Raw genomic sequence first — 22,798 nt, forward strand, 5'->3', positions numbered from 1 at the left:
GGAGGGATTTGGGTTCTGTGTCTGCCTGAGATGTGCTGGCCAGGGCTCTTCTGTCTCCATCCAGTGCTCCCTCCAGCTTGCTCTTCCCCACCCCCAGGCACCTAGCCTGCTGCAAATGAACCTACTATATTTGGGAGAAGCCCCATGATGCTAGGGGCCCCCAAATCAGTTTACCTTTAGAAAATCCTGCCTTCAGCCAACCCACTCACACCTCTGAGGCCCACTGGTGTTTGAGTCAATTTTTTTCATTTTAGGGATTATTTTACACTTTAATTTTTTAAAAATATAGCACACCACTCCCCCACCCCATTGCACAGCCAGTCCTGGAGGTAGCATGGGTTCTCCAGGATATGGTGCTGTGTGTTTTCAATGGTGAGAACATTCTGCAATACAAGTGTTTCCAGAAGGAGAGGCTTGGTCTCAATATAATTCCACATTTGGAGGATAGGTTGCGGTTGGTGTGCCCCCTCCCTAAGTTTTGCCTGTGCATGGAAGACCTGCAATGAGGGGATAGTTCCTGGATTCTGGGAAATAGTGTGCTGCTGGGGTGTGTGGTTGAGGGGCAGAGAGGTTGGGTGCCTGTGAACATGTTTCTGCCAGCTCATGGGCCAGGTTCCTTGAGTGGGTGGGCTGAGGGAAGGCTGTAGGGCTGAGAACTTGAATCAGACTGGATGGAGGGTCAGCAGCCATGGGTGGGCATAAGGGACACATAAAGACTGAGGCTGTGGATACTGTTGAGCCCAACTGTTTCAGATTCCCCAAATACAGAGTCCCCTGTTCTTGGGAACTGGCATCTAGTGGAGGACAGTACCAATGGACCAGGATACCTGTGACAGGTGACAGCAGCTATGGGGGGAGGTGAAACCAGCGTTGGTCAGTGGGGTCTTCACTGAGGAAGTCTGGGGAGGGATGGCAGGCTCCAGGTGGGAGCCTGCAGGGAGCCTGCCCTGTGCAATTGTGAGTTGCGGGGGGAGGGGGGGGGGCGGGTCACTCTGGCTGGTTTTAACAGCAAAGATCAGAAAGTGATAAAAAAAAATAAAAATAAAATAAATGGTGGCCAAATAGGCACAGGTTTTGTGCATCTCGTCCTGACCCAGACTGGAAATACAATTAAATCAAAGAACATCCACCTGGCATTAACACATTACATGCAGCTGAGCAGACAGTTTACAACAAGGAAGGGCAGAGGATGCCTGGAGAATGGCAAGAACTGGGAAGTGGGCTTGAGAAGGACAGCCAGCCAGTGGGCCCAGAGGGTGAGGAGAAAGCTGTGTTTTACCAAAGCTGTGTCCTTTCACGATTTGGGTAACACCCAACTGTGTAAGGAAAAGCCACAGGGCAGCTGGCTGCCAGGGAAACTGGACCAAAGGCAAAAGCCCCAAAAGGCTGCCCCATGAAAGAGGAGAGACCAAAGAGCAGTTTCATTGTTTTGTCTTTGCATTTATTCTCTAAACCCAGAACACAGGACTTTCCTATTGCAAACACTCACCCAGGGATTTAGAGCTGGGAGAGAGGCACAGCCTTGAGGTGCCTGAGGAGAGGCTAAGGAGGAAAGCAGGGCAGGGAGACCTGGCCAAGAGTCCTGCTTTGGGACATTCTTTTAAAAAATTCTTTATGTTTAAAATTATAACATGTCTCCTTGTCCCAATTGACCTCTCCCCAGCTGCTCCTACCCCCCAGGACATACCCTCGCCCCTTACTGTCTATGTCCACTGGTTATGCTCATTTGCAAGCATGCAAGTCCTCCGTTTGATCTTTTATCCCTTTTCCTCCCCGCCTTCCCTTAGTTTGGATGGCCTGTTCAATGCTTCTATGACGCTGCCTCTATTTTTGTTCATCAGTTTATGTTGCTCATTATATTCCACAAATGAGTGAGATCATACAATATTTATCTTTCTCTGACGACCTTATTTCCCTTAGCATAATGCTCTAGGTCCATTCATGCTTTTGCAAATAGTAAGAGTTCCTTCTTTTTTACAGCAGCATTGTGTAGATGTACCACAGTTATTTAATCCATTCATCTGCTGCTGGACATTTAGGCTAATTTTTAAACTTGCTTCATTTCCAAATCATTATAACTATGATTGTGCTGTTATGAACATAGGGGTGCATATATCCTTTCTGATTGGTGTTTCTGATTTCTTGGGATATATTGCTAGAAGTGTGACAGTCTTAGCTTCCAAACCTAAACAGCCATTTCTCTCCATAAGAGCTAGCCTCTCCCAGTAGGCTCAGGGCAGGAGATACAGCCTGCCACACCCTGCATTTCGAGCTTTACAGAGGAAACAAAGGAAGAGGCCAAGCTTATTGGTCTGAATAGTCTCTAAAAGCCCAGTGACTGGATTGGAAGCAGGGCTCGTCCACCCTGTTATTTGGAGAATCAGACTGATAAAAACTCCAGGTTGCCAGCCAACCCCCATTGGTCTCAATACAAGGATCTCTGACCAGCCAAGACAAGAGTAATATTTTGGGACACATGTGGAGGAGCAACTCTGGGTCAGGAAAAAACAACCATCTTATTCCCTGAAAGAGAAACAGCACCACCCCCACCTAAAGCCTGTCAGAAACAGATGCTTGAGTGATTAAATCTGAAGGCCAGACACAGGCAAGGACGGCAGATTGGCCCTGCCTGCTTGCAGCCATGGCCTGTGCAGACAGACACAAGCAGAAGACCTGTGAATCGCTTGGAGCTTCAAGCAGGGAGCTAAAAGCCAAAGGCAGTGACTGATAGGGCCATCACCTCAGTACCTAACAGGAAGCTCAAAATTAGCAGACAGAACAGAAGAGTGGGGCCCTACACCAGCAGCCATGGGGCTTTAAAATTCATCCGAAGTGAACGACACTTCATTTTTTATTTTCATTATCTTAAAATTTTTATTGTTGTTTTTACTTTCATCTTATTTTCTATACCTTTTTCTTTCTCATTTGTTATTCCCATTTTTCATCTCTTTTACCCATTTTAGGTTTTGGATTTTCTTTTTGTTTCCCCTTTTTACAAATGGATCTACTTTATCTGCTTTATTGATGTGTTATTATTCTAGTCTCTGTTGGTTTATTCACATATCTAATTTCCTCTTCCCTGACCCTACTCCATTTCCCCTTCTCTTTTCTTTTTCTTCACTATGCTTTTTTATTTTATTTCTCTCTTGTCTTGCTCTTTTCTTCTCCTAATTTTTAAACTTGCTTCACTTCTTAAATGTAGGGCTTTCTGCTGTCTCCTTTAATCTCCTTTGCAAAAAATTTTTATTTGCCTTCTCATTTCTTTTCTTCATCCTCTGTTGTAAACTGTTGTTCTTCCCCTATTTATCCAATTCCTTAACCTTATTTTCTTTATTTAAGCTCAGCATCTACAGATTTTGCCACTCTCATTTTTTTCTGGGTGTTTCTTATTTGTGCCTTTTGCTTTGTTTGTTTTGTTGTGTTTTTTCTTCCCCTATTTTTTCTTTTTTTTCTCCTTGCTATCATTCTTGTTCTCTTTTCTCTTTCCTAATTATCTTTCCTCTGGTGGTCACTTTTGACAGGGTTATAGGTGCCTTGTGTACATTCGTGTTCTGTTCTTTCTGTGTCATGTCTTATCCTGTTGTATTTTGTGCATTTGTCCCAGCGCCTCCACATCTGTTGGCACAATGTGGTAGGAAGCCAGCCACATAATCAGACACCCTGAGAAGAGACTCCATTTATGAAATGGACAATAACATTCAAGACCTAATTACATCAGAATAACCCAAATATTTCAAGTAGGATGCCTCCCTAGAATACCCAGTCCTGGTGACCTGAGAGACTGCACCACTAGGTACTACAAAACAGCTAGTACATAAGCCTAATTGAAAAGAATCTGGGCAGCATATCAGTTTGATTAATATATAGAATCAATGATAAGGGCAAAGAAAATGGGGAGTCAAAGAAACAATCCTCAATGAAAGTCAAGGAGGAATCACCAGAAAAGGAACTAAATGAAATGGATGCAAGCAGTTTGTCAGAGGAAGAGTTCAAAGTAATGGTTATAAGGATGCTCAAACATCTGAATGAGAAATTCACCAACATGTGTAAGAATCAAGGGAAAATGAGGAATGACATATATACAACAAAGAACACAATGGAAGGTTTCAATGGGAGACTAGAAGAAGCTGAGGACTGAATCAGCCATATAGAAGACACAGTAGAATAAAAACCACCCAAGCAGTGCAGCAACTGGAGAAAAATAAAAAAGCAGGAGTAGAGTCTAAGACAGCTCTGGGATAACATGAAACAAAACAACATGCACATAATAGGGGTTCCAGAAGGAGAGGAAGCTGAGCAAGGAATAGAAAACCTGTTTGAAGAAATAATGAGAGAAAACTTCCCTGACTTTGGGAAGAAAACAAGTCACACCAACCCAAGAAACACAGGGTATCCCAAACAAGATGAGCCCAAAAAGACTGACACTAAGACACATCATACTTGAATTGGGAAACATCCATGAAAAAGTAGTAATCTTAAAGGCTGCCAGAGAGATACAGAGTTACGAACAAGGGATCTCCCATTAGGCCATTAACTGATTTCTCGAAAGAAACACATCAGGCCAGAAGGGAATGGAATAAAGTATACAAAGTGATGCAAAGCAAGGGACTGAATTCAAGAAAACTCTATCCAACAAGGCTATTATTAAAAATTGAAGGTGAAATCAGGAGGTTCACAGACAAGGAAGTTTATTACCACAAAGCCAGAAATGCAAGAAATGCTAAAGGGGCTGCTGAAAAAAAAAGGAAGAAATAGAAAGGGAAGAAGGAACTCAGGCATAAACAATAAAAAAGGCAAAAAGCAAGTACCTACCATTAATAACCTTAAACATAAATGGATTAAGTGTTCCAATCAAAAGATATAGGGTAGCTGGATGAATAAGAAAACATGAACAATATATGTGCTATTTAGAACAGACCTACCTCAGAACAAAGGACTCACAGAAACTGAAAGTGAAGGGAGGGAATTTTTTTTTTTTCCAGGCAAATAGAAATGAAAAAAAAAAAAATGCTGAGGTAGCAATACTTATATCTGATAAAATAGACCTCAAAATGGAGGCCATAACAAGAGATAAAGAAGGCTACTTCATAATACTACATAATACTTCATAATACTTTGTAATACTACTTCATAATACAACAAGAGGTTATAACTTGGGTAAACAGATATGCACCCAATACAGGAGCACCTAAATATATGATAAAACTTCTGCATGATATCAAAGGAGAGATTGACAGCAATACAATCATAGTAGGGGGCTTTAATACCCCAGTGACATCACTGGATAAATCTTCTAGACAAAGGGTCAACAAAGAAACTGCAATCCTAAATTTCTCACTAGACTAGTTGGAACTACTTGACATCTTCAGAACATTCCATCCCAAAAATATGGAACATACATTCTCTTAAGTGCACATGGGACATTTTCCAAGATAGACCACATGTTAGGACACAAGCTAAGTCTCTACAAATTCAAGAAGACTGAAATCATATCAAGCATGTTCTCAGACCACAATGGCATGAAATTAGAAATCAGCTACAATAAAAATGCTCAAAAACAATCAAATATATGGAGGCTAAATACCATGTTATTAAACAATGAATGGGTTACCAAGGAGATCAAAATAAGGGGAAAAGATCCTGGATACAAATGACAATGAACACACAACAATCCAAATCCTATGGGACACAGTAAAATCTGTCCTGAGAGGGAAGTTCATAGCACTATTAGCCTATCTCAAAACAAGAAAAACTGATAATAAGTTATCTAGCACTACAACATAAAGAATTAGAAAGAGAACAACAAGAAATGCTCAGAGAAGTAGAAGGAAGGAAATAATAAAGATCAGAGTGTAAATAAATGACAAAGAGACCAAAAAGACAATACATAAGATCAATACAACCAATAACTGGCTCTTCTAAAGGAAAAACAAGGTTGATTGACCTCTAGCCAGGCTCACCAGGAAACAAAAAGAGAGGACCCAAATAAACAAAATCAGAAACGAATGAGGTGCAGTAAAAACTGACCCCACAGAAATACAGAAGACTGTAATAAAATACTATGAAAGATGTTATTCCAACAAACGGGACAACCTGGACAAAAGGCCCATATTCCTAGAAAAATACAACCTTCCAAAACTCATTCAGGAAGAATCAGAAAACCTGAATAGACCAATAACTACTGACAAAATTGAAGCAGTAATTAAAAAACAAACAAACAAACAAACAAACTCCCAGTGAATAAAAGCTCTGGTTCAGATGGCTTACCAAAACAGAGTTTTACCAGATATTCAATGAAGAACTAGCAACTAAACCCCTCACACCATTCCAACAAATCCAAGAGGATAGAACACTTCTAAGCTCTTTTTACAAAGCCAGCATTATCCTAATTTCAAAACCAGATAAAGAGACAACAAAGAAAAAGAACTACAGGCCAATATCCCTGATGAACCTAGACACTAAAATCCTTGACAAAATTTTAGCAAACCAGGTCCAGTAATACAATAAAGACATCATACATCATGACCAAGTGGGATTAATTCTGGGGATGCAAGGCTGGTACAATATTTGCAAGTCAATAAATGTGATACAGAACATAAATAGATAGCAAGACAAAAATAGATTGCAAAACAAACACCACATGATCATATCAATCGATGCAGAAAAACCATTAGACAAAATCCAACACCCTTTTGATAAAAACTCTCAGCAAATTGGAAATAGAGGTAACACACCGCAATATAACTAAGGCCAGATATGACAACCATGCAGCCAACATCATAGTCAAAGGGCAAAAACTAAAACTATTTCCCCTAAGAACAGGAATAAGAATATCCGCCTTCACACTCTTGTTCAAAATAGTACTGAAAATTACTGGCCATAGTGATCAGACAAAAAGAAGAAATAAAAGGCATCCAAATTAGAAAGGAGGAAGTAAAACTCTCATTCGCAGATGACATGATATTATACATAAAAAACCTTAAAGACTCAATAAAAAATTACTAGATTTAATAAATGAATTCAGAAATGTAATAGGATATAAAATTAGCAACCAGAAATCTATGGCATTTTTTATACAATAGTGAACTTTCAGAAATAGAAACTAAAAAAACAATCCCATTTATCATTGAAACAACAAAAAAGTGAGATAGTTAGGAATAAATCTAACCAAGAAGATAAAAGACATGTGCTCCAAAAACTAGAGGACATTGAAAATAGAGATAGAGAAAGATATAAACAAGTGGAAAATATACTATGTTCAAGGATTTGTAGAATCAACATTAAAATGTCCCTATTACCCCAAGCAGTCTACAGATTCAATGCCATCTCTATTAAAATACCAAAGGCACATTTCACAGTCCTACAAAAAACACTCTAAAAATTTACATGGACCAAAAAGACCCCAAATAGCTGCAGCAATCTTGAGAAAGAACAAAATTGGAGGAATCACAATAGCAGTTATCAAGTTATACTACAAAGCCACTGTAATCAAAATAGCCTGGTACTGCCACAAGAACAGGCATATAGTTTGATGGAACAGAATAGAGAACCCAGAAATTGACTCAAGCCACTGTGCTCAATTAATTTTTGACAAGGGAAGCAAGAACATACAATTTAGACAAGATAGTCTGTTAAATAAATGGTGTTAGGAAAATTGGACAGGTACATGCAAAAAGATTAAACTAGACCACCAACTTACACCATACACAAGAAAAAACTCAAAATGAATAAAAGTCTTAAATGTAAGATGTGAAACCAAAAAAAAGTCCTAAAAGAAACCATAGACCATAAATCTCAGACATTTCTCATAGAATATGTTTACCGATACATCTCCTAGGACAATGGAAACTAAGGAAAAAATAAACAAGTGGGACTACATGAAAATAAAAAGCTTTGCATGAAAAAGAAATCATCAGGGAAACAAGAGAGCCCATTATATGGGAGAACATATTTGTCAACAATATATCTGATAAGGGGTTAATCTCCAAAATATATAGGAAACTCATACAAGTTAACAAAAGCAACACAAACAATCCAATAAAAAAATGGGCAAATGACCTAAATAGACACTTGTCCAAAGTAGACATACAGAAAGCAAAGAGACAAATGCAAAAATGCTCAAAATCACTAATCATCTGAGATATGCAAATCACAATGACAATGAGGTACCATGTCACGCCTGTCAAAACAGCTACCTTCAACAAACAACAAGTGCTGGTGAGTAAGTAGAGAAAAGGGAATCCTCATACACTGCTGGTGGGAATCCAGACTGGTGCAGCCACTGTGGAAACAAGTATGGAGTTTCCTCAAACAACTAAAAATGGAACTCCCATTAAAATATCCCAAGAAATCAACAACACCAATCAGAAAGAATACATGTAACCCTATGTTCATAGGATCACAATTTACAATAGCTAAGATTTGGAAACAGCCCAAATGCCCATCAGCAGATGAGTAGATTAGAAAACGATGGTACATCTACACAACAGAATACTACGCTACTGTGAAAAAGAAAGAACTCTTACCATTGGCAACAGCGTGGATGGATCTGGAAAGCATTATGCTAAGTGAAATAAGCCAGTTGGAGAAAGATAAATGTCACATGATCTCACTCATATGTGAACTCTAATGAACAACATAAACTGATGAATAAAAATAGACTCAGAGAGCTTTAGCAGGTTTGGCTCAGTGGATAGAGTGTCGACCTGCGGACTGAAAGGTCCCAGGTTCGATTCTGGTCAAGGGCCTGTACCTTGGTTGCGGGCACATCCCCAGTAGGGGTGTGCAGGAGGCAGCTGATCGATGTTTCTCTCTCATCGATGTTTCTAACTCTGTATCTCTCTCCCTTCCTCTCTGTAAAAAATAAATAAAATATATTTTAAAAAATAGACCCAGAGACATAGAAGCATCGAACAGACTATCAAACCTCAGAAGAAAGACAGGGGTGTAAGGGAAGAGATCAATCAGTGAACTCATAGGTGTATATTCATAACTCATGAACACAGACAACAGGGTGGTGAGGGCCTGGTTGGGGGTGGCAGGAGAGGGGGGAGCAGGCTGGAAGAGTTTAATGGGGGAAAAGGTGGGCCTATGCAATACTTTCAACAATAAAGATTTTAAAGGTAATAAAATAAGAAATAAAGAGATTTAGTATTAAGCATGTTATTTCAAAAATTAAGAACTGTCAACACATTAAAACTTTTAGGGCCCTCTTGGTGTGGCATGTGGTGTATGGTGTGGGTATGGGAAGGGGAGCAGGGACTGAGGAGGATGCATTTGAACTTGAGGGGTTAGAGGATGTTCATGTTCTGTCTTTTCTCCAAGGTCATAAAGGTGATTTTTCTATTTAAGAAAAAGAAATTTCAACAGGTTATTTGATAATAGCACCACAAGTCTACAACTTAATGTACAATGAATAGAAGAAATCAAACCACCAAGAAAATATTTTTAAAGAATTGTCCCAGTGTTTGAGCATTGATCTATGAACCAGGAGGTCACAGTTCAATTCCCAGTCAGGGCACATGCCAGGGTTGTGGGCTCGATCTCCAGTGTAGGGCATGCAGGAGGTAGCCAATCCATGATTCTCTCTCATCATTTTTTTCCCCACCCCTTTTTAAATTGTTTTATTGCTTAAAATATTACAAAGAGTATTACATATGTCTCCTTTTTTTCCCACACCCTTGACAATCCCCTGGCCTCCCCTACCTCCCAGTGTCTTATGTCCATTGGTTATGCTTATATGCATGCATACAAGTCCTTCGGTTAATCTCTTACCCCCCAACACTCCACGACCTTCCTGCTGTAGTTTGACAGTATGTCTGAGGCAGCTCTGCCTCTGTATCTATTTTTGTTCATAAGTTTATAATGGTCTTTATTATCCATAAATGAGTGAGATCATGTGGTATTTTTCTTTCATTGACTGGCTTATTTCACTTAGCATAATGCGCTCCAGTTCCATCCATGCTGTTGCAAATGGTAAGAGTTCCTTCTTTTTTACAGCAGCATAGTATTCCATCATGTAGATGTACCACAGTTTTCTAATCCATTCATCTACTGATGGGCACTTAGGCTGTTTCCAGATCTTAGCTATGGTGAATTGCGCTGCTATGAACATAGAGGTGCATATATCCTTTCTGATTGGTGTTTCTGTTTTCTTGGGATATATTCCTAGAAGTGGGATCACAGGGTCAAATGGGAGTTCCATTTTTAGTTTTTTGAGAAAACACCATACTGTTTTCCATAGTGGCTGCACCAGTCTGCATTCCCACCAGCAGTGCACAAGTGTTCCTTTTTCTCCTCATCCTCTCCAGCACTTGTCGTTTGTTGATTTGTTGATGATAGCCATTCTGACAGGTGTGAGATGGTACCTCACTGTTGTTTTGATTTGCATCTCTCAGATGATTAGTGACTTTGAGCATGTTTTCATATGCCTCTTGGCTTTCTGAATGTCCTCTTTTGAAAGGTGTCTATTTAGGTCCTTTGCCCATTTTTGGATTGGATTGTTTATCTTCCTTTTGTTAAGTTGTATGAGTTCCATATAAATGTTGGAGATTAAGCCCTTATCAGTGATAACATTGGCAAATATGTTCTCCCATGTAGTGGGCTTTCTTGTTTTGTTGATGGTTTCTTTTGCTGTGCAGAAGCTTTTTATTTTGATGTAGTCCCATTTGTTTATTTTTTCTTTAGTTTCCAATGCCCTAGGAGCTGTATCAGTGAAGAAACTGCTTTGGCATATGTCTGAGATTTTGTTGCCTTTGGATTCTTCTAGTATTTTTTATGGTTTCCCGTCGTACATTTAAGTCCTTTATCCATTTTGAGTTTATTTTTGTGTATGGTGTTAGTTGGTGGTCTAGTTTCAGTTTTTTACATGTGTCTGTCCAATTTTCCCAACACCATTTATTGAAGAGACTATCTTGACACCATTGTATGTTTTTGCCTCCTTTGTCAAATATTAATTGAGCATAGTGGTTCGGGCTGATTTCTGGGCTCTCTATTCTATTTCTTTGATCTATATGTCTGTACTTGTGCCAGTACCAGGCAGTTTAGAGAACAGTGGCTTTGTAATACAGCTTAATATCTGGTATTGAGATCCCACCTACTTTGTTCTTTCTCAGGATCGCTGCAGCTATTTGGGGTGAATGCCTTTTATTTTTTCCTCTTGTTTGATCACTTTGGCTAGCACTTCTAGTACTATGTCGAACAGGAGTGGTGAAAGTGGGCATCTCTGTCTTGTTCCTGTTCTTAAGGGAAATGGTTTTAGTTTTTGCCCATTGAGTATGATGTTGGCTGTAGGTTTGTCATATAAGGCTTTTATTATGCTGAGGTATGATCCCTCTATACCCACTTTGCTAAGAGATTTTATCAATAAAGGGTTTTGGACTTTGTCAAATGCCTTTTCTGCATCTCTCAACTTGTTTATGTGATGTATCGCGTTTACTGATTTGCAAATATTGTACCAGCCTTGCATTCCTGGAATAAATCCCACTTGGTAATGGTGTATGATCTTTCTAATGTAATGTTGGATCCAGTTTGCTAGAATTTTGTTGAGGATTTTAGCATCTGTGTTCATCAGGGATATTTGCCTGTAATTCTTTCTTTGTGGTGTATATATCTCAGTGGTTCTCAACCTGTGGGTCTCGACCCTTTTAGGGGTCCAACGACCCTTTCACAGGGGTCGCCTAAGACCATCCTGCATATCAGATATTTACATTACGATTCATAACAGTAGCAAAATTACAGCTATGAAGTAGCAACGAAAATAATTTTATGGTTGGGGGGGGGGGGGGTCACCACAACATGAGGAACTACATTAAAGGGTCACGGCATTAGGAAGGTTGATAACCATGCTTTATCTGGTTTTGGGATTAGGGTAATGCTGGCTTCATAGAAAGAGCTTGGATGTGTGCCTTCCTCTTGAATTTTTTGGAATAGTTTGAGAAGGAATGGCTTTAGTTCTTCTTTGAATGTCTGGTAAAACTCCCCTCTGAAGCCATCTGTTCCAGGGCTTTTGTTTGCTGGAAGCTTTTTGATTACTGTTTCAATTTCATCAGTAATTATTGGCCTATTCAGGTTTTTTGATTTTCCTGATTGAGTTTTGGAAGCTTGTATTTTTCTAGGAATGTGTCCATTTCATCGAGGTTGTCCAGTTTGTTGGAGTAGAGTTGATCATAGTTTTTTTTGACAATCCTTGTATATCAGTAGGGTCTGTTGTTACTTCACCTCCTTCATTTCTGATTTTGTTTATTTGGGTCTTCTCTCTTTGCATCTTGGGGAGCCTGGCAAGAGGTTCATCAATTTTGTTAATCCTTTCAAAGAACCAGCTCTTGGTTTTATTGATCTTTTGTATTGTTTTTTTGTATCTATGTTGTTTATTTCTGCTCTGATATTTATTATTTCCTTCCTTCTGGATACTGTGGGCTTTTCTTGTTGCTCTCTTTCTAACTCTTTGAGTTGTAGGGTTAGATCATTTATTACCAGTTTTTCTTGTTTTTTTTTTTTTTTTTTTTTTTTGAGGTAGGCCTGTAGAGCTATGAACTTCCCTCTCAGGACTGCTTTCATTGTGTCCCATAGATTTTGGATTGTTGTGTTTTCATTGTCATGAATGATTTTTATTTCTTCTCTGATCTCTCTGGTAACCCAGTCATTGTTTTATAGCATGCTATTTAGCCTCCATGTGTTTGATTTTTTTGTCAATGTTTTTATTGTAGTTGATTTCTAGTTTTATGCCATTGTGATCTGAGAAGATGCTTGTTATGATTTCTATTCTCTGGAATTTGAAGAGACTTTGCCTGTGTCCTAATATATGGTCTGTCTTTGAAAATGCCCCATGTGCACTGGAGAAGAATGTACACTCTGTAGCTTTGGGGTGAAATATTCTGAAGATGTCAATTAAGTCCATCTGATCTAGTGAGTCATTTAGGATTGCTGTTTCTTTGCTGATTTTTTGTTTAGAGGATTTATCCAGTGGTGTCAGTGGAGTATTAAAGTCCCCTACTATGATTGTATTGCTATCAATCTCTCCCTTGATATCTTCCAGAAGTTGTTTTATGTATTTGGGTGCTCCTGTATTGGGTGCATATATGTTTATCAGAGTTATATCTTCTTGTTGAATTGCCCCCTTTAGTATTATGTAGTGGCCTTCCTTATCTCTTGTTATGGCCTTTACTTTGTGGTCTATTTTGTTAGATATAAGTATCGCAACCCCAGCTTTTTTCTCATTTGCATTTGCCTGAAAAATTTTTTTCCATCCCTTCACTCTCAGTCTGTGTGAATCCTTTGTTCTGAGGTGGGTCTCTTGTAGACAGCAAATGTATGGGTCATGTTTTCTTATCCATTCAGCTACCCTGTGTCTTTTGATAGAGCATTTAATCCATTTACATTTAATGTTATTATTGAAAAGTACTTGTTTGTGATCATTTTTATTCTTAATGTTTGTGTTTCTTCTTGTCTTTCTGTTTCTTCTTTTTACAGCAGTCCCTTTAGCATTTCTTGCATTGCTGGCTTGGTGGTAATAAACTCTTTTAGCCCTTTTTTGTCTGTGAAGCTCCTGATTCCACCTTCAATTTTGAATGATAGCCTTGCTAGTTATAGTATTCTTGGATTCATTCCCTTGCTTTGCATCACTTTGCATATTTCATTCCATTCCCTTCTTGCCTTGTGTGTTTCTGTTGAGAAGTCAGCTGATACAGTGGGGCCTTGACTTACGAGTGTCCTGACTAACGAGTTTTTCAAGATATGAGCCATCTCTCGACCGATTTTTTGCTTTGAGTTGCGAGCTAAAATTCGGGTTACGAGCCAGCTTCAGATACCCCACCGCTAGATCCCGCAGCAAATGTCACAGTGAATGCCACAACATCAGCCCAGAATCACATGTCTCACTTGTTCACTTTTTGATTTGACATATGAGTAATTTGAATTACGAGCTCCATCACGGAACGAATTAAACTTGTAAGTCAAGGCCCCACTGTATTTTAATAGGAGAGCCCTTCTAGGTAACTTTCTGTCTCTCTCTGGCAGTCTTTAAGATTCTTACTTTGTCATTGGTGTTTGCCAATTTAATTATGATGTGTCTTGGTCTTTTTGGGTTCATCTTGTTTGGCCCTCTATGTGCTTTTAGGACTTGTGTAGTTTTTTTCTTGCCAGTATCAGGAAAGTTTTCAGTCATTATTTCTTCAAGCAGGTTTCTATTCCTTGCTTCTCCTCCTCTCTTCCTGGTACCCCTATGAAGCGAATGTTGTTTCGTTTTGCATTGTCCCAAAGCTCCCTTAGGCTCTCGTCTTGCTTTTTAAGTTTTTTTTTCCAGTTGCTCCTGTGTTTGTGTGTTTTTTCCTACCTTGTCTTCTAATTCGCTGATGCGGTCCTCAGCCTCTTCTAGTCTGCTGTTTAAGCCTTCCATTGTCTTCTTTATTGCAGCTATGTCGTTCTTCATTTCCTCTTGGTTCCTTTTCATGTTGGTGACATTCTCATTCAGCTCCTTATAATTTTCATTGAGTTGTGTGTATTTGTCATCCAGCCATTTGAGCATCCTTATAACCATTGCTCTGAATTCTTTCTCTGATAAGTTAGTAGCCTCAATATCATTTAACTCCTTTTCTGGTGATTCCTCCTTTACTTTCTTTTATGGATTGCTTTTTTGTCTTCCCATGTTTTGCTGTAATGTTTTAATTGTAGCTCCGATTGCTTTGCGACCCAGTTTCTTTTGTGTATGGTGCTACTGGTGTCACCTCTCAGGTCTCCTGGGCTTGGTAGTCTAGTGTAGCTTCCTACTTGAGCTATTTGGGTTCTCTTGATGTAGGCCTGTGAGCTGGAAATGCGCAACTGAGATGTCTAGAAGTCAGCAGTGTGGAGGGGGTGATCCAATTTTTACTGCCTTATGCCCTTGGTTGAAGTCACGCGTGCACAGCGGGGCTCACAGTGGCACCCAGGAACCGTCTGTTGGGGCTCAGGAGGCCTGTGTTCTGGAATGGCGTGACTGTGGTGTCCAGAGTTCTATAGTTGTGGGGTGGGCAGACTCAGCTTTTCCTGCTGCCTCCATGGTTGGATACACACGATCCCAGCAGCAGTTCACAGGGGCATCTGTGGTGTGTTTGCCATCAGGGTGTACTGATACACTGTGAAGGGCCCTGGCACTGAAGCCACTGGATTGCAGTGTTTGTGGCCAGGTATCCCAGAAGAGGGAATTCAGCGTTTCTACAGTCCAGCAGTGCACCCTGTTTGTTTACGTGTGTGTCCAGTGGGGCTCACAGTGGGCCCCAGGGCTGCCTGTGGAGTGGTGGTTTTGGGAGACCTGCACACTGGAAAAGCATGCAACAGTAGTGTCCAGAGTTCTGCAGCTATGGGGTGGGGAAACTCAGTTTTTGCTGATACACCTGTGTTGGATAGGCGTGTGCATTCCCAGTGGTGGCACACAGGAGCACCCGCAGTGAGTTTGCTAGTGCAGGCATACTGAAGCACTCTGAAGGGCCCTGGCATGCTTTATCGAGGCGTCTTTGGGCAGGTATCCAGGAAGGGTGAATTCAGAATTTCTACTACCCAGGGGAGTGCGTCCCTATTAGTCCAAGATCGGACCCAACAGAGGCTCACTGTGGCTTTCCAAAGTGCCCTGTGGATAGTTGGGTTCAGGGGGAATGAGCAACTGTGGCAGTGCATGATGCACTCTGAGGGGCCCTGACGCTGAAGGGCCCTGGTGCTGAAATTGCAGAGCTGGGTGTGTGTGGGCAGTTATTCAGGCAGAGGGAATTCAGAATTTCTACTGGGGTGCAGTGTGCCTGTGTCTGTACAAAATCACACTCAGCTGGGGCTCACAGTGACTCCTAATAGAAGTCTATGGAGTGGTGTGCCTCGGAGACCTGCACGCTGGAGACGCATGAACGCGCAATGTCAGAGGTCTGCTGCTGGGGTGGAGGAGGCTGCACTTACTGCTGTGGGTATGGTGCTCCTTTGGAGGTGGAGATCCCAGAGTCTGCGAGTCTGTGGGTGGGGCAGCAGGATTTTGGCTAGAGTGGCTGCTGGGTCATGGGCAGTATCCAAGGCCTGTCTGGGTGGTGGTGCTGATGAGTTCCAAGAAGAGGCTGCCACTCTCCCCTTCAAGATCGCATGGGCTGAGTCCCACAGTCCGGGGAGTGCCCACAGCAGTGGTAGTCTCTCTCTGTCCTCTCTGCTGGTCTGCCAGTCTCTGCTGCTCCTGCCGGATTTAACTGTCCCTCCCTTACTCACACACACCACACACTCTCCTTTTATACTCTCACTCACTCACTTCCTATCCCTCACCTCCGTCCTGCCAGCGGCCCTCTTTTCAAGGTCTCGGTTGATCTTTCACCCCTTCCTCTCCCCTACCTTCCCCCTTAGTTTGGATGGTCTGTTCAATGCTTCCATGATGCTGGCTCTTTTTTTGTTCATCAGTTTATGCTGTTCATTATATTCCACAAATGAATGAGATCATCATATTTATCTTTCTCTGATTGCCTTATTTCCCTTAGCATAATGGTCTCTAGGTCCATTCATGCTGTTGCAAATGGTAAGAGTTCCTTCTTTTTTACAGAAGCGTAGTATTTCATTATGTAGCTATATCACAATTTTTTAATCCAGTCATCTGCTGATAGGCATTTAGGTTGTTTCCAATCGTAGCTATTGCAAGTACAATTGTGCTGCTATGAACAAAGGCGTCCATCTATACTTTCTGATTTTTTGGGTTATTTTCCTAGGAGTGTGACATTCTTAAGCTTCCAAACCTAAGTGGCCATTTCTCCCCAGAATTGTTAGCCCCTCCCAGTAGGGTCAGAAGAGGGAATACATACTGCCACATCCTGCATTTTGAGCTTTACAGAGGAAACAAAGGCAGAGGCCAAGCTAATGGGTCTGAATAATTCCAGAGTCTTTAGTGACTTGGTTGGAAGAGGGACTGGTCCACCCTGCTATTCGAGGAATCAGAATGATAAAAGCTCCAGGTTGCCAGCCAACCCCATTGGCATATATTTAAGGAGCTCTGACCAACCAAGGCCAGAATAGTATTTTGGGACACATGTGAAGGAGCAGTTCTGGGTCAGGATATAAACATCCATCTTGTTCCCTTAAAGCGAAACAGCACCATCTCCACCTAAAACCCTGTCAGAAACAGATCCTTGAGTCATTAAGCCTGACAGCTGGCAGACAGGCAAAAAGGGCCAATTGGCCCTGACTGGTTGAACCAAGTTCTGTGGAGACAGACACAAGCAGAGGACCTGTGGGTCTCTTGAAGCTCCAAGCAGGGAGCTAAAAGCCAAAAAACAGTGACTGACAGGGGCCAGCACCTCAGTGCCTAACAGGAAGCCCAGAATTAGCAGTCAGAACAGAAGAGTGGGGTTCTACACCAGCTGCCGTGGGGCATTAAATCTCAGCCAAAGTGAACACTTCACTTTTTTATTTTTATTATTGTTTTTACTTTTATTTTTTTGCTTTTTCTTTCTCACTTCTCTTATTTCTTCCCGTTTTTCATCTCTTTTACCCATTTTAGTTTTTCTATATTCTTTTTTCCCCTTTTTTACAAATGGCTCTAATTTATCTGCTGTATTGATGTATTACTATTCTAGTCTCTGTTGATTTATTCATATATCTAATTTCCTCTTCCCTGCTCCTACTCCATTTCCCCTTTTCTTTACTACGCTTTTTATTTTCTTTCTCTCTTGTCTTGCTCTTTTCTTCTAATTTTTTAACTTGCTTCACTTCTTAAATGTAGGGCTTTCTGCTGTCTCCTCTAATCGCCTTTACAAAAAATTTTATTTCATTTTATTTTTTAATTTTCTTTTTGCCTTCTCATTTCTTTTCTCCATCCTCTGTTGTAAACTGTTGTCCTTCCCCTATTTATCCAATTCCTTAACCTTATTTTCTTTATTTAAGCTCAGCATCTACAGATTCTGCCACCCCTATTTTTTTTTTCTGGGTGTTTGTTGTTTGTGCCTTTTGGTTTGTTTTGTTGTGTTTTCTTCTTTCTTTCTTTCTTTCTTTCTTTCTTTCTTTCTTTCTTTCTTTCTTTCTGGGTGTTTGTTGTTTGTGCCTTTTGGTTTGTTTGTTTTGTTGTTTTCTTTCTTTCTTTCTTTTCTTTCTTTCTTTCTCTCTCTCTCTCTCTCTCTCTCTCTCTCTCTCTTTCTTTCTTTCTTTCTGGTTTGTTTGTTTTGTTGTGTTTTCTTCTTTTCTTTTCTTTTCTTTTTTCTTTTCTTTTCTTTTCTTTTCTTTTCTTTTCTTTTCTTTTCTTTTCTTTTCTTTTCTTTTCTTTTCTTTTCTTTCCTTCCTTTCTTTCTTTCTTTCTTTCTTTCTTTCTTTCTTTCTTTCTTTCTTTCTTTCTTTCTTTCTTTCTTTCTTTCTTTCTTTCTTTCTTTCTTTCTTTCTTTCTTTCTTTCTTTCTTTCTTTCTTTCTTTCTTTCTTCTTTCTCTTATTCCTCACTGTCATTCTTGCTCTCTTTTCTCTTTCCTAATGTTCTTTTCTCTGATGGCAAAAAGCAAGTAATAATAACCTTAAACATAAATGGATTAAATGCTCCAATCAAAAGACATAGGGTAGCTGAATGGATAAGAAAACCTGAACAATATATCTGCTTGTCTACAAGAGACCTACCTCAGAACAAAGGACTCACACAGACTGAAAGTGAAGGGAGGGTAAAAAAAATTTTTTTTTCAGGCAAATGGAAATGAAAAATAAAGCTTGGGTAGCAATACTTATATCTGATAAAACAGACCTCAAAGAAGAGGCCATAACAAGAGATAAAGAAGGCCACTTCCTAATACTACAGGGATCTATACAATAGGAGGCTATAACTTAGGTAAACATATATGCACCTGTGGTCCCTCCCCGGCCCTGATCATGCACAGATGAGCTCCCTTGGCCTGGCCAGGGCCCTCTCGAAATTTGGGCTGAGGGACCCCCTTCCCCCGAGTGCATGAATTTTGTGCACCAATCCTATACTCTTAGATAAGTAAATATATAATCACCCCCATCCCAAAGGGTAGAGAGATTCGTTTAGGGACAGTTTCTTCAAATCTTTGCTATTTAAACAACTCTTGGACATGGAGAAAAAAAGACAGATGGGCTGGTTCCAAGCAGTCCTGCCCAGGACAAGGGGGCCTGCGCCCCTTTCCTGACCCAGCTACCCTTTTGGGGAGAGGGTGGCTACTCACCCAGTCAGGCCCACAGTACTCAGCCAAGCCATACTGATTCACGCTTGGGTAGCTGCCTTCATCCCCTCGGCTTGATTGATCCATTTTCTCCCATCTCAGAGGAAGAATGCTCCTGTCCACCCCTCTAAGGGAATGTGGGGACACTGAGGAATGGGGGTGTGTGTTCCCAGCCCAATCCTCACTTGGATGAAGTTAGGGATAAAGCAGCTGGGAGCTAAGGCAAAGGAGAGGCTGGGTGACTTCTGTCCTGGAGAAAACAGGACGCCAGGGGTAGGCGCCAGGGAATGGGGGGCCCTTGGCCATCCCAGTAGATATGCTGAGGGCCCAGAAAGAGGAGTTCTTTGTTTGAGGTGGAGGCTGGAGGGGGAGGTGTAACTCTGAGGAGTGGGTGGTAGGTCTTGGGAGCCCTCAGGGCCTTTGGAGGTCAGATGCCTCCAAGATGCTGACCTGCTGGGTTCGGCTTGGACACGGGGCTCAACCAGGTTGCTCCAGGCCCCTCCATGGCTGGCCTAGGCCATGGACTGGAGACTTCTGGTCCCTGTGCGAAATGACACTGTCAGCGACACACCAAGGGAGCTGGGTCTCCCATCTGGTGACTTATCCCAGGGACTGAATGGGCTGTTGATGGCTCCTTGGAGATAATTATTCTTTTTTTGGTTAATCCTCAACTGAAGATATTTTCCCATTGATTTTTAGAGAGAGTGGAAGGGAGGTGAGGAAACAGAAACATAGATGTCAGAGAATCACATTGATTGGTTGCCTCCAGTACACACCCGGACTAGGATTGGGGAACCTGCAACCAGGTACGTGCCCTTCACTGGAATCGAACCCTGGACCTTTCAGTCCAGGGGCTGATGCTCTATCCCCTGAGCCACATCAGCCAGACCTAGAGATGGTTGCTCTCAATGCAGGTGACAGTGGGCTCAGTGCTCCAGGGAGGCGAAAGTGATATTGATCAGACAATGACACAGTAACCCGGACTCCAGGCAGATGGCACCCAGGGCACCGCATAGGGACAGAAGGAACCACGCCGCAGCCCATGGGCCTCTTCCTCCCAAGGCGGGACCCTGGGTCTGTTTGCACCCCCACAGGCGCCTCTTGGAGCATCCCTTACCCAATTGCTCCAGAGGGGGGCACTGTTGCCTGTGAGTGAAACCAGGTTAAGTCCCATAAGCACAGATGAGTGGTGCCCAACTCCCCACCCACAGCCATCACAAAGCCGGGCGCATCTCAGGCTGCAGACCAAAAGCATGCCCCGCACCTCCGACCTTGTCCCCGGGCCCAGCTTCCTAAGCACTATGGAAAGCAGTGTTGTCAAGCAACCACTGTGCTGGTGCTGGAGTGACCCAGCAGAGGCTGTGCCCAGGTTGTGGGCTCCATCCCCAGTAGGGGGCGTGCAGGAGGCAGCCAATCATTGATGTTTCTATCTCTTCCTCTCTGAAATCAATAAAAAATATTTTAAAAAGTAAATAAAAATCAACTTTGTTTAAAAGTATATATGTGTGTGTGTGTGTGTGTGTGTGTGTGTGTGTATACATGCATGTAAATGGAAGGGAGAAAATGCACAATGAGCTAAATAGGGATTTCAGGCAGCACCCACATTTAGGGACATATTTTGTGCAGCACTTGGTGAGTGTGGCCACACAATTTATATCCAGGGAATGAATGAAACTATGGAGCAGAGGAAGGAAGGATAGGAGAACCCAGGAGAGAAATGGCTGCGTAGGTTGGGAAAGTTAAGAATGTCCCAATGACGGACTCCTGGCCACCTCTCCCCGCCCTGCTTCACTCCCCAGCTTCTCCTCAGGCACCTCAAGTCTGTGCCTCTCTCCTTGCTCCAAAGCCCCGAGAAAGTGTTTGCAATAGAAAAGTCCTGTGTTCTGCATTTAGAGAATAAAAGCAAAGACAAAGCAAAACCAAAACAATGAAACTGCTCTTTGGTCTCTCCCCAGCACCATGCTGTTTGGGCAGCTTTTCATGGGGCAGTCTTTTGGGGCTTTTGCCTTTGGTCCAGTTTCCCTGGCAGCCAACTACCCTGTGGCTTTTCCTTACACAGTTGGGTGTTACCCAAATCGTGAAGGGACACAGCTTTGGTGCAACACAGGTTTCTCCTCACCCTCTTGGTCCCTGGTGGCCGTCACTCTCAAGCCCACTTCCTAGTTCTTGCCGTTCTCCTGGCGTCCTCTGTACTTCCGTCTTGTAAAATATGCTGCATCCAATTTGTTAATACCAGGTGGATGTACTTTGATTTAGTTGTATTTCCAGTCTGGCTCAGAATGAGATGTACAATAACCTCTGCCTATTTGGACACCATTTATTTCATTTTTATTTTTTTTTACCACTTTTTGATTTCTGCTGATAAAACCAGCCAGAGTGACCTCCCTACAGCTCACAAATGCACAGGGCAGGCTCCCTGCAGACTCCCACCTGGAACCTGACCCTCCTTCCCAGACTTCCTCAGTGAAGATCCCACTGACCAACGCTGGTTTCACCTCCTCCCCTACAGCTGCTGTCACCTGTCACAGGTATCCTGGTCCATTCTCTGTGGACTGTCCTCCACTAGATGCCAGTTCCCAAGGAGAGGACACTTGGTATTTGGGGAATCTGGAACAGCTGGGCTCAAAAATATCCACAGCCTCAGTCTTTATATGTGTCCCTTATGCATAACCATGGCTGCTGAGCCTCCATCCAGCCTGATTCAAGGTCTCATCTCTACGGCCTTCCCTCAGCCCACACTCAAGGAACCTGGCCTATGAGCTGGCAGAAACACGATCACAAGCACCCAACCTCTCTGTTCCTCAACCACACACCCCAGCAGCACACTATTTCCCAGAATCCAGGAACTATCACCTCATTTAAGATCTCCCATGCACAGGCAAAACTAATGGGGGGGCACACCAACTACAACTCATCCTCTAAATGTGGAATTATACTGACACCAAGACTCTCCTTCTGGAAACGCTTATATTGCAGAATGTTCTCACCACTGAAAATACACAGCACTATATCCTAGAGAACCCATGCTATCTCCAGAAGTGGCTTGGTGATGGGGTGGGGAAGAGGTATGCTATACTTTTGATAAAATCAAAGTAGAAAATAATCCCCAAAATGCAAAAAAAGAGATTCAAAAACTAGTGGGTCAAAGGACTGTGAATGGGTTTGCAGGAGGAAGGATTTTCTAAAGGTGAACTCATTTGGGGGCCCCTAGCATCATGGGGATTCTCCCAGATACAGAACTAAGTTCATCTGCAGCAGGACAGGTGCCTGGGGGATGGGGAAATGCAACCTGGAGAGACCTCTGGATAGAGACAGAAGAGTCTCAACCAGCATATCTCAGGCAGACACAGAACCCAAATCCCTATCAGGGCCTTGCCTGGGGCTCCTCTCTACCAAACCCTCGGAAGGGCACAGTGAGCCCAGCTGCAGTGGGAACAACCAAGGCAAAGGCAGGAAAGAGTGAGTGCAGGCAGAGGCCCCATCTCAGGGCACCAAGGTGAATGTATGATTTTTTTGGAATCCTTATCTGAGGATATTTTTCCATTGATTTTTAGATAGAGTGCAAGGGAATGGGGCGAGGTAGAGAGAGATTGAGAGAGACATCAATGTGAGAGAGAAGAAAAAATTAGATGCCTCCTACATAGCCCCATAT

The sequence above is a fragment of the Myotis yumanensis genome, unplaced genomic scaffold (genome assembly GCF_028538775.1).
Source record: "Myotis yumanensis isolate MYYU_CA2020_CCGP unplaced genomic scaffold, mMyoYum1.0.hap1 SCAF_20, whole genome shotgun sequence".
Taxonomy (NCBI): domain Eukaryota; kingdom Metazoa; phylum Chordata; class Mammalia; order Chiroptera; family Vespertilionidae; genus Myotis; species Myotis yumanensis.